Here is a 12,393-nt window from a genome sequence, read left to right as displayed (position 1 = left end):
TCAATTTGATAAACTCAATTGATGGCATTTCATGAATAAAAAAATATAAATTACATTTTCTAAACCATAAACATAAAATTTAGCATCTAAATAAATGGTAGGACTCTGTATTATTTGAAGATAATTGAAGGATGAAATTTGTCAATTATTTGTCCTATTTTGGTAACGGGAAGACAACGACTTAGGGTTAAAAGATTTATTGGTCAATTGTTTAAAAAAAAAAAAAAGAATTTGGAAAGAGATTGATAGAGGAAAGTTGAAAGCAAATAAGAAATAGCAAGAATATTTATTGAAATGATTAGGAAATTAAGTTATGAAAAAAAAAAAAAAAGGAAATGAGAGGGAGAAAATGCATGAATGGGAAGAAGTAATAAATGACGATATTAATTGGAGTTAACACTGCCTACACATGATTTGTTCTTGTTTGTGTTTTTTGCCTTTTGGGTCCTTTGATGATTCGGTGCGTTACGCTGCATCGTACTCCTCGCAACAGCTCCACGTAATTGGTTACATCACTGCGTTCATCACATCAGTCCAAGTCCATGATAGGGACCGTACAGACCACCGCAGTAGATTGAAAGAGAGAGGATTTGTGTTTTGATTGGATAAGGCATCAGAACCTCAACCCCTTCGGAATAATACAGCAATCATAGCGGTCGAATTCAAGGATCACACCCCAAAATGGAATACTCTGCTTCTTTCAATTTCTAAGACTATATAATTATATTAATATTATTAATAATAATTAAAGATATATTTTCAGATACAATGTTGATATTCTGTTTTGAAATCTATTAAAATATTATTAATTACTACGTCTGATATATTATTTAATTTAAAAATTCAAACTCAATTTTATTTCTGAAAAGTTACACTCAATTTTATTTTGAAAACATTTAAAAAAATTAGAAAAAGTATATTTAAAATTATATTTTATTTTAATTTTTAAAGGATATGGAATTATTAAATGTATAGGAAGAGAATGTTTATCATTTTCTTTTCTAGTGTCAGCTTAAATTCTTTTTAGAGTTTCGTTTGAAAATTAGTTATTTTAATTTGATATATTTTATTTTTCTTAAAAGTTATTCTTATCTAATTTAATATTATTTAGAAGTCGATATTAATTAAGTATTAAATAAATTATAATAAAATATTTTTAAATTTTTATCCAACATTACATCATAATTATATACTAATATTATATATTTTATCCCAGTATATATATATATATATATATATATATATATATATATATATAATCTAAATATGAATATCAATATGTTATGAAAAAATTATGTTATTGTGTGATTTCTAATGTTTTTATTTTTTCAATGTATGATAAGTAGTCTCATGTATTGATGTATGTGAAGTGATTTTAATGGTTTACAAGTGTGGAAGAGAGTTCCAAGGAGGAACTTTTTAATGGTGGTTTCTAGTATCATTAGTATGAATATAGGAAACTCGGTCTTAAGGATTATCTTAACACTCTAATGGTCTTATATTCTTATTGGAAGTTCCACATCGACTAGAGATAAAGTCAATTTATAATATATAAGTGAGGCGCAAACCTTACATTACAAGCCGGTTTTGTAGGGTTGAGTTAAGCTTAAAGTCCACTTTTAATATGGTATTAGAGCCATCATTAAAAGAGCTTGTCCTAGCGATAATTGTTTGGTCATATTGTTCCACCCGCTATCGGGCCGCTATCGGACCATCCATTAAATGTCTAGTCCCACGCTCGAGATGTCTATACCTCGGCGTGAATGGGGTGTGTTGGAAGTCCCACATCGACTAGAGATAAGACTAATTTATAATATATAAGTGAGGTGCAAACCTCACCTTACAAGCCGATTTTGTGGGGTTGAGTTAGGTTTAAAACCCACTTTCTAATATGGTATCAGAGCCAATTCTAAGTGGGCATTTTTGTTTCCACGTGTTGTCGGGTCACTATCAAACCACCCAATTTCTACTATCACGCACGAGATGTCTACACCCAATTTCTTAATCGGCTTGTAAGCGAGGTGCAAACCTCACCTTACAAGCCGGTTTTGTGGGGATAAGTTAGGCATAAAACCCACTTCTTAATAATTCTCAAGTAGAAAATATTGGCACATGTTGTGAGAGTAGTAGGAGGTCTTAGTCTTGAGTGTTTCTAGTATAATACAAGGCATGTAACAGACTAACCTTGTGAGTGTGGTAGGGTGAAACCCATTGGCAATTACTTTGCAAAGTAGTAGAAGCCACCACAAGTAAACAACCCGCCATAGCTCGACATTCATTCTGAGTCCGGACAATCCAATTAAAGTATGGTCATGTGTAAAGTGTTTGATTGGTTAAATTGTGTTATGTATCATGTGGAATGTTTAAAATATTTAAGTATATTATGAAATGTTTTGTATCACTAGCTTACCCTTGCTTTTGTGATTTTTATGTGTGTGTTGTTTTCTCTTTTGCAATGATCACCTTAATCGGTGTGAGCTTGGGAATGAAACATCTTTTCAGTTGAATCAGCGGTTGGTTGAGAGAGAAACAACATGATATATAGTTTTTACTCTTCAAAGGTAGAATCTTGTGCTCTATTAGTGTTAGGATCCTTGTAAGTTATCATGTTTGCACATTTTATTTTAGTAGTTTTACATTATTAAAATGGGATATTATAATTAATAGGATATTAAAATTAATATTGATTAAAAATTGTTTTAATCTATATTTTAAAATTCATTACTCATAATAATCAAAACGTTGAAAAATAATATTAGAAAATATTAAATATTTTTTTAATATTTATATTTTGACATGAAATTAAAATTTATTTAATTCCTTTAATATAATTTGATATATAAATTTTTAGAAATAAATAAATATAATCCTTCTAATATGATTATATTAAATTTTATTGATGTATATAATATGTTTTAAAAAAATTAACTATAAGAACCTAGAAAATAGAGTATTAGAATTGGTAGGTGTATTAAAATAATGATGTTGAGTATTTTATTATAAAATAATTTCATAATATAAATAGAATTTTCTAAACTCGTCTTATTATTTAAAACACTGTCTATCTCTTTAAAACACTATTCTCTTAACCTCTCTACCATCTCTCTAAGATTTCTTACTCCCAGGTCATATATTTACAATCAAAAAGTGTCTAGGCGATCCTTGCGACAAGGGCTAACTATCTGATCGATCAATTTGTTGTTTAGAGCAAGTAAGTTTTCATCCTTTTTCTTGGTATTTTCTTGATCCTTGATCATGCAAAGGAAATTTGGTTGTGTGTGTCAATCATCTTCCTTCTTCAATTCTTGGCTCAATTTAGGTTCTAAGGTTTCTCTCCAATCACCTATCGGTGATTTGTAGGTTTTTCCTATAGGTACCTTGCGGTGGAAGCAAAGGTCGGGGATTTCTAAAATTGTATAAGTTTTCTAAAGGTAAGGAAAGCTATACTTTTCTTTAATTGGTGTTTTATATGAGTATTAAATTGTTTGGAGTGAAAATTCCGTGATATGTTAATTGTAACCAAGTTAATTGAGTGTTTTATGTATGTGGTGATGAAATGCTGTTGTGAATTGTATTGTATGTTGATTTGAAGTGGAATTGAATGTTGATATGTTAAATTATTTGTTTGGGATGTGTATTATGAAGTTTAGAGATTAAAAAGTATAAAATGTAGAAGTTTTAATAATGTTTTGAAGAAAAAATGAGGTCTTAGGTAGTGAGATGGTAGGAAAGGAATGGTGAACTGGTTTGATGCAGTTGGGGTTGGTTATGAGCTATTTTGTGACATGTTCAAGCATTTAAAATGGAAGAAATCTGAGATATGAGTAAGTGGTGGTGATTAGGAAAAGCTAACTTAGTTGAAAACTAACTTTTGGGGGTATTGACTAGTGAAAATGTGAATTACGAGTTCTGTGCTCAAATGGTCAGTTTAGGGAGTCTTGGTAAGTCATATGGGACTTGTTAGAGTCCCTGAGTTGTTTGAAATTGTGCTATAATTGGTAGAATTCAATTTAAGTCTCTAAAGTGAAGTTTATGTAAATTTTGGTTTGAAATGTTGTAGCCAATTATTTAAAATGAGTTTAGGATGGTTTAGAGGAAGTTGTTTAAGTCCAATTGAAGTTATATTACAAGTTAGGGGATGTTAGAAGTTGAAAAAGATTCATAGAATTGGTCAAGGGTGGTTAGTGGTGCAAATGCTGTAGAATTATGCAGACTCGCTGAGCGAGCGAAGTTGCTCAGTGAGAGGCTAAGGGTCGAAACCACTATCTGTTTATTCACACAGCGAGATGGGTCGCTAAGCGAGAGATTGAAGAGTCTAGACCACTGTCTGTTTATTCGCATAGTGAGTTGGGTCACTAAGCGAGAGGTTGAGGGGTCTGGACTAGGGATGGCAACGGGTCGGGTTCGGGTCGGATAGTGTGATACCCGAACCCGACCCGCCGGATAAAACTGTACCCGAAACCCGACCCGCTACCCGTCGGGTATCCGCTTAAAAAAAATCCGCGGATATTTTAAAACCCGCGGATATCCGCGGATACCCGCAAATATTTAAAAAAATATATTTTTATAAATTATTAAAATAAAGTTTAAATAGAATTACAAAAAAAATATATAAAATATAATATAAATTAAATTAAATATAAATTAAAATTTAATTTTTGTTTGGGTTGAATTGGTTCGATGGTCAGTCGTCCTTCTTTGCTTTGTTCTCTTTTGATCTTCAATCCTTCTCGAGAATGTCATCCACTCCGATGGGTTGTTGACNTGCAGAAGACACTCNGACACTCNAGATATAAAAAGGTCTAAATTTTATTAGGATAGAAGAGGAAGATTGTACTTAGATATCACTTATATATTTATAGAGCCTCGCAAGCCCATTGATTAACCATTAGTGCATTATATTTTTAGACAATCAAATCTAATAATAAATAATTAATATCGTATAATAAATAATTAATATCGTATATTTTGCAAAAAGAGTAAGACAATATGACTTATTAATTAGTGCAGTATATTTTTAGACAATCAAACTCAATAATCAATAATCAATACCGTATATTTTGTAAAGAGTAAGACAATCTAACCTATTAATACCTGTTAATTGTCAATAAATGACAATTAATTTCGATCGATATATTTCATATAGTACAATTTTAATTAAATTTAACCTTGTAAAATATAAATTAATGTTAATTTTAATTATATTTAACTTAATAAAATTAAAATTAAAATTTTATTTTTATTTTTTGCGGGTAACGGATATCCGCGGGTATGGATAGTATAATACCTGCACCCGACCCGTTTATAAGCGGGTATTAAAATATCCGCTATCCGCGGGTTTCGGGTAGTAAATATCCACGGATATCAACTATCCGTCGCGGATTTTATCCGCGGATATCCGCGGACGCGGATTTTTTTGCCATCCCTAGTCTGGACCACTGCCTGTGTATTCACACGAGTTGGGTCGTTGAGCGAGAAGACTCTTTGATCTCCTAGCAAACTTGGTCGCTGAGTGACTAGTTCAGGGTTGGTTTGTATTTTTATTTTTAGTATAATTCTCTGATAACCTTGGATATGTTTGATTCTTTGAATGGTTTAAAATTTCTATGTTATTACATACCATGTAATATGATTAAATTTGAGTAAAATGTGCAAAGTATATGGTTCTAAGTATGGTTTCAAAGTCATAAAAGTGAATTTCAAGGTGGAACTTCTTGGTGAGGTTTAAGTATGTTTAGAATGAATGTAGGGAGCTCAGTCTTGGGGGTTCTCTTGAAACTCTAATGGTCTTTCATTCTCAAGTAGAGAAGATTGATCCATGTCGTGAAGAGTAACAAGTGATCTTAGTCTTGGGTGCTTCCAATATGATCCAAGGCATGGAACAAACTAACCTTGTGAGTGTGGTAGGGTGAAACCCATTGATAATGACTTAACAAAGTAGTAGAGGCCACCACAAGTGCACAACCTGCCATAGTTTGACAATCATTCTAAGTCCGGACAGTCAAGTCTAAGTCTTAACATGTTCAGGATGTTTGAAGTTAGGTGTCATATGTGAATGAATTGAGGTGTTTATTGTACTATCATATTGCATGAATCTTTTTATATCTAGCTTACCCTTTTGTTTGTACTTGTGTTTGTATGTGGCTGTGTTCTTTCTTGGCTATGATCATCCTGTGGGTGTGAGGAGAGGGAGATGAGGTTTTCTTGGAACAGACATTTGATGGAGGGGATGCTACTGTTTAGTTTTACTTTATATCAGCTTTGTAAATAGTTTTGTTTAGCCTATTTGTATATAAAATTTAAATTTTATAGTTATTTTTAGATGAGTGTAAGTTTCTATTTTATATTATAGTTAACAACGGATGTATCATATTAAATTTGTGATGACTATTATATAGTTAAATGTTATATTTTGGAATGTTACATTAACCCTTAAAAGAAATATATTCATTTGTTTTTATAGTTTAAAACAAAAAATATATCAATGAAATATGTACAAATTCTAATTTAGTGTGCAAAAATAAGAATTACAAACATATTTTACCTTTAAAAAATATAACTTTATAATATCAAAATTTAAAATAAAATGTCATTTTGTAAATTCTCAACATTTAAAAAAATTATAAAAAGTTAAATTAATATATAATCTATCATATAAAATTTTCCATTTCAATAATACACGTCAATACTTACTTAAATAATATATATTAATCACAATATTATTTTATATTAATCATAAAAACTCACATTAAAATTAAAACAAATAAACAAAACAACAAAATAAAATACTTGCAAATATATTTAATAAGAAAAATAAAAAGAAACGTAAATACTTAATAGATAAAAAAATTAGTCAAAGATATTTAAATTTACCATAAAATTCAAACTTAATTAAATTTTCATAATATTATTGATTGCAACTATATTTAACAATTTTTTGTTTTGAAATAAATTTATAGTGGTTAAGATAGAATTGAATGCATGGATGTAAATCCATGGTAAGAAGAGGGTGTTAGTTTGTGGAAAGAAAAGGAAAAGGTGTGATGGAATATGTTGACTCCATGATTTTGAATGAATGATGATTAGTTGTTGGTTGGGGACACTAGCCGTAGCAAGGATATAGGCATCAGGGAGAAATTATTGTTATTATTCAACCTAGATTTCTTCTTTCTCATGTGAGAGACCACATGTGCACATCAAAATGCAAATGTTAAATCAATTTCAACACTTCCAACATTTTCTAATACTTGTTATGTAAAAGGGTTTTTCAGCTAAAACGAAAAACCTTTTGCATCTACAACTTTCTTTTTTGTAATTCCGTTACATTTTCTTCTAAAATATTCTTAATTCAAGGATGCAAAGTTCTGTGTGCATCAAAAGGGCTACATAACCAATTGGAATCTTATTCCTAAAACATGTCATTATACAGTTGATTCAATAAAAAGAGAGTTCATATGAAAGACACAAATATTAATATTACTAGAATTCAAACATATAAGAGATCGACACTATTATTTACCAAAAACCTTAAGACAATGAGTGAATGCGTCTTTTATCTTTATATAATATTTTACGATTCTTATTTTTAATCAATTTGAGACTTATATTTACACTTAGATTCCTAAGATGTCATTCTTTACTTTACTCAAATTAAATTTTTGTATTAAATTATCATACTACTTTTGTTAGCACTATTAGGATTAAAGAAATGAAAAATCATAAAAAATAACATTCAAATTAAATACAATATTATATAGTTTCAACAATTCAAAAGGCAATTTTTAGACAAAAGGAAAAGGGGTGGTTGGATTTTAATTTAATAACTAAATAATATTAATATTGGTGGAATGGAGGGGTTGATTTTTAATTAATATGTAAAATTTTATTAGTGCCATGACTTTTAATTATGAGATGCTTCTTGATTCATGTAAAACAAATAGTAGAAAATTGTTTCCCTAACTTTTTCAGATGATGATGATAGATTCTCAATTTTTCATTTTAACAAACTCAAATAAATATTAAAATAAGTGATAATGATGTTAGTGGTTAAACTATCAATATGTAACATATCCTCCTTATTCGATTACTTTTACACTTTCAAAGTTGAAAAAGAGTAACATTTTTTTATAAACTGTCTTCCTAACTAACTCATGTAATGTTAGTTTGTGACATAAATATACTGATTTAATATTTAAATTAAATCACATACCATTTGACTTGATATTGATAAAATTAACTTTAAAACAAACATAAAACAATGTTGGACGTATAACATCGTAAGTTTATAACAGTGTAAACCAAAATAAAATACTTCTCAGTAAATCTACATTACGGTACTTTAATTAAAATTTCAAATAATATATAAAAGTTTGTTAGTAACAATAATGAATTTAGATACCGAAAAATGATAAACATTTTAAGTTAATTTTTTCTTTTTTAAATAAAATAAAACTGTAACGTGGTCTTTTGTATTATTGTACCACAAATAATTTTATTTTGCAAATTCTTGATAAAATTTTAAAAAATAATTTCTCCAATTCACCATAATATATATGACATAGTGAATGGATATTCTTGATGTTTTGCATATAAACTTTTTATAGCTTGGTCGGGACAAGACCTATGGTGGGGTAAGATGTTTGTGATCCTGATTTCACTGCTTTATTCTTTGGAATATACTTCACAAAATCAATTAATCTCCACCAATTATTCAATAAAGCAAGTTGTTCGTATGCTTACTTTTCTTAAGTGAAAAAAAGTCGTTCTTTCCATCTAAGGGTGACACATTTTTAAGGGGTTAGATATTCTCTACCATTGTTAGATTTTTTTTTTTTATTTTTATTTTCAGAGAAACAGGTGTAAAAGAAAAAAAAATAGTTTATATTATCTTATAACTATGATAATTTTATCTAGACATCAGTAATTAAAATTATACTTTAATTTAAGTATATTAATTTTAATTTAAATTATTAATCAATATTAGTAAATGGAATATGAAATTTTTATATATACTTTATTTGTAGGTTCGTGTGAAAGATTAAAAAATAGTTTTAAAAATGACATCTTATTTTATCTAATGAGATTAAATTGTTTTAAAATTAAAAATTTAACGTATAAATAGAAATTTTATTAACGAGTTTTATTATTTAAAAATATATACTATATTTTTAAACAACTGTTTATAAGAACTTTCTGATAACGTTGTCAATGAAACTATCAAATTAATATTATTATCAAATTGTAGTTTAATTCCGAGTTTTCCCCATAACATTCTCCAAAAATGACTTAAAAACTTTATGTCCTTATCACTCATAGTTTTGGGAATCCAATGAAGTCTCTCAACTTCTTTGAAGAAGAGATTTGCAATTAATCTTGCATCATATACTTTGGGGAATGGAGAAATGGCCATCTTTGAAAACCTTTCCATCATCACAAAGATATAGTCCTTACCTTTCTTTGTTCTTGGGAGTCGTAGTACAAAATCCATTGGATGTCCACCCAAGGGATATATAGGATGGGCAAGGGACTATAGAGACCATGGGGTTGAGCTTAGACTTGGCCTTCTTGCATGATATGCAATTCTTACAATGTCTCTTAACATGCTTTGTCATGTGAGATCAAAAGAAATGTTCTTTTAAGACTTATAAAGTCTTAATAGCCTTAAAATCCCCTATCAAACCTCCCTCATATGCCTCTCTTATGAGTGAGGCTCTTAAAGAACCTTTGGGTATGCAAATCTATTACCTTTAAAAAGGTATTCATTGTATAGGTAGAAGTCTTTGGTTGCTCCTAGGTGGCACTCACTAGGAATGGAGGAGAAATCTTCATCTTGATAATACAAGTCCCTAATATGATAAAAACTAAGAAACTTGGTTTCAAGAAGAGTGATGAGGCAATGATACTTAGAGAGGGCGTCAACTACTATGTTGGTTTTCCCTTTCTTATGTTTGATCGCATATGAGAATTGCTCTATGAATTCTACCCCCTAACATGCCTCCTATTCAACTTGCCTTGGCTTTTCAAAAACTTTAGATATTCATGATCATTATGGATCATAAACTCCTTGGAAAGAAGTATTGTTGCCAACTTTGCAAAGTTCTAACAAAATAGAGTTCCTTGTCATAGGTAGAGTAATTGATATTACTCTCCTTAAGCTTCTCACTAGAGTAGGTTATGGGGTGTCACTCTTGGTAAAGGACGACCCCAATGGCCACATTAAAGGCATCACACTCAACCTAAAATGTTTTTGAGAAGTTAGGAAGGGTTAGAAGTGATGCATTGATCAACTTATCTTTAAGAGTTGCAAAGGCCTTTGCTTGATCGTTACCCCACTAGAACTCCTCACCTTTCTTAACGAATTCATTTAAGGGGGTGGCTATTATGCTAAAGTTTTGCACTCCTACAAAATTTAACCAACCCATGAAAAGATATAAGCTCATTCACAGTTTTGGGTGTTAGCCACTCTTTTATAGTCACAACTTTCTCTTGGTTCACTTAGACCCCTTGTGCATTCACTTTAAACCCTAGGAAGATCACATGATCTATCCCAAAGACAAAATTTTCTCTATTAGCATACAAGGATTCATTCTTTAGGGTCTCTAGTACACTCCTTAAATGATGTACATGTCTTTCCCTAGACACTCATTCCTCGGGATTGGTCCTAAATGTTGGCCTATTGGGCAAATATAAGGGTTGTACAAAATCAATTTGATGCTCAATACCCCTTAAAGGTGAAAGTTCCTTGGGAGGATCTTGAAAAACATTCTTATACTCATTGAAGACTAATGATAAGTTCTTGAGGACATCTAAAGGTTGGACTTTGAAAGGATGGACAAGATCGATTAGGATAAGCTATTAACACTTTGTTTTTGGAAAGCATTATCTTCTTTAATCCCTTGTGGGAGATCATTATGCCTTTCTTCTTGGCCTTCGTACTTTGCCTTTGTGCCACTTGTGTCTTCCCTTTTTTTCTTTTTGATTTGCATTTTAGTTTGGTCCTCATTGACTTCTTTAGGTGTGAGAGGTAGGATTGTGATTATTTTGCCATCATGAAAAGTGTGCTCATCATATTCCCAAGGCCTTCGTGGTAAAACGTGTGCAACTTCCATAGGTACAACATCACATAATACCTCATTCCTATAATTTCCTATTGAGAATTTGATGAGCACTTGTTTGGTGACTTTTATTTATCCTTCCTTACTAAGCTTTATATGGCTTGGGATGAGGGATGGATTTCAAGCCAAGCTTGTCCACATCCCTTGCTCTAACCACATTCCCATAACTTCCTCTATCTATGATGAAAGAGCATGACTTGTTATTGATAAGGAAACCTCGTGTGGAAAATATTTTCTCTTTGATAAGACTCAAGCTCTTTGGGAACTTGGACTAGCACACGCCTTATGACTAGCATGTCTCTTTCACTTGGTTTAATCTCATAATCACTTAAAGAGGAAGAGGAAGACAAAGTGTATGAGGAAGACTTCTTAGGGGAAAAGGAAGAAGAATGCTTACTCTTTACTTCTCCTTTAATTTTCATGGTTATGGTTCTTTTCGTAGGACAATTTGAAGTTGCGTCCATACCTTAAACATTTTAAGCATTTTATAGAGCTTGACCTTGAATCTTAAGAAGAATTAGGAGTGGTTTGTGAAGTCCTAGGCGAGTTGATCTTAGTATGTAGGTCTTAGGAGATATTGAAGGAATTTTATCATGTTTATTTCCCTTTCCCTTCCAACTACTATTGTGGTAGTCATTGTATGAGCTACTCCTCTTGGGTTCATTTCTCTTTTTCAATTATGTTTCAACTTTTATAGCCAAGTGTAAAAACTTCCCAAGAGAGGATTATTCATACAACTCTACTACATCTTGAATTTTCCTCCTGAGCCCACTTACAAACCTAGCTACATTTTCTTCTTATTCACTTTCTTGCTTGGCTTCTAGGATTTGATTTATGCTTTCTCTTCTAGACACCTCCATTTCTTGAATGAGCCTTACCAAAGTTGATTCCTTGTTGTGTTGCTCAATTAAGGATTGACCTTAGCTAGGTGTATAGTTCATAGGTCATTCCTCCTACAAGGCTAGGCTAGCACTCAAGCGCTCTTACAAGACTGTAAACTCCTCTAGGCCTTAAAATTCAAGAACTAGCAAGCATAACTTGATTGATGTCACGAAAACCACACCAAGAGATGCAAGGAAGGAAAACTTCAAAGACAAAACTAAAGATTATTAAGACAAAATGAGAGACTAGACCACCTAGCAACTCAAGTTTTGAGGTTTAACAATAAACATTAAACGAAATATCCTTTCAGGAAGAGAAGTGCCTACTTGACCTATAACGTCTAAGCACTTGCTCAATTGAAAACCTAAGTGTTAAGACAAAATCGTCTATACGTTTA

The sequence above is a fragment of the Vigna radiata genome, chromosome 4 (assembly GCF_000741045.1).
Source record: "Vigna radiata var. radiata cultivar VC1973A chromosome 4, Vradiata_ver6, whole genome shotgun sequence".
In the NCBI taxonomy this organism is placed as follows: Eukaryota; Viridiplantae; Streptophyta; class Magnoliopsida; order Fabales; family Fabaceae; genus Vigna; species Vigna radiata.
This window is presented reverse-complemented; position numbering follows the sequence as displayed.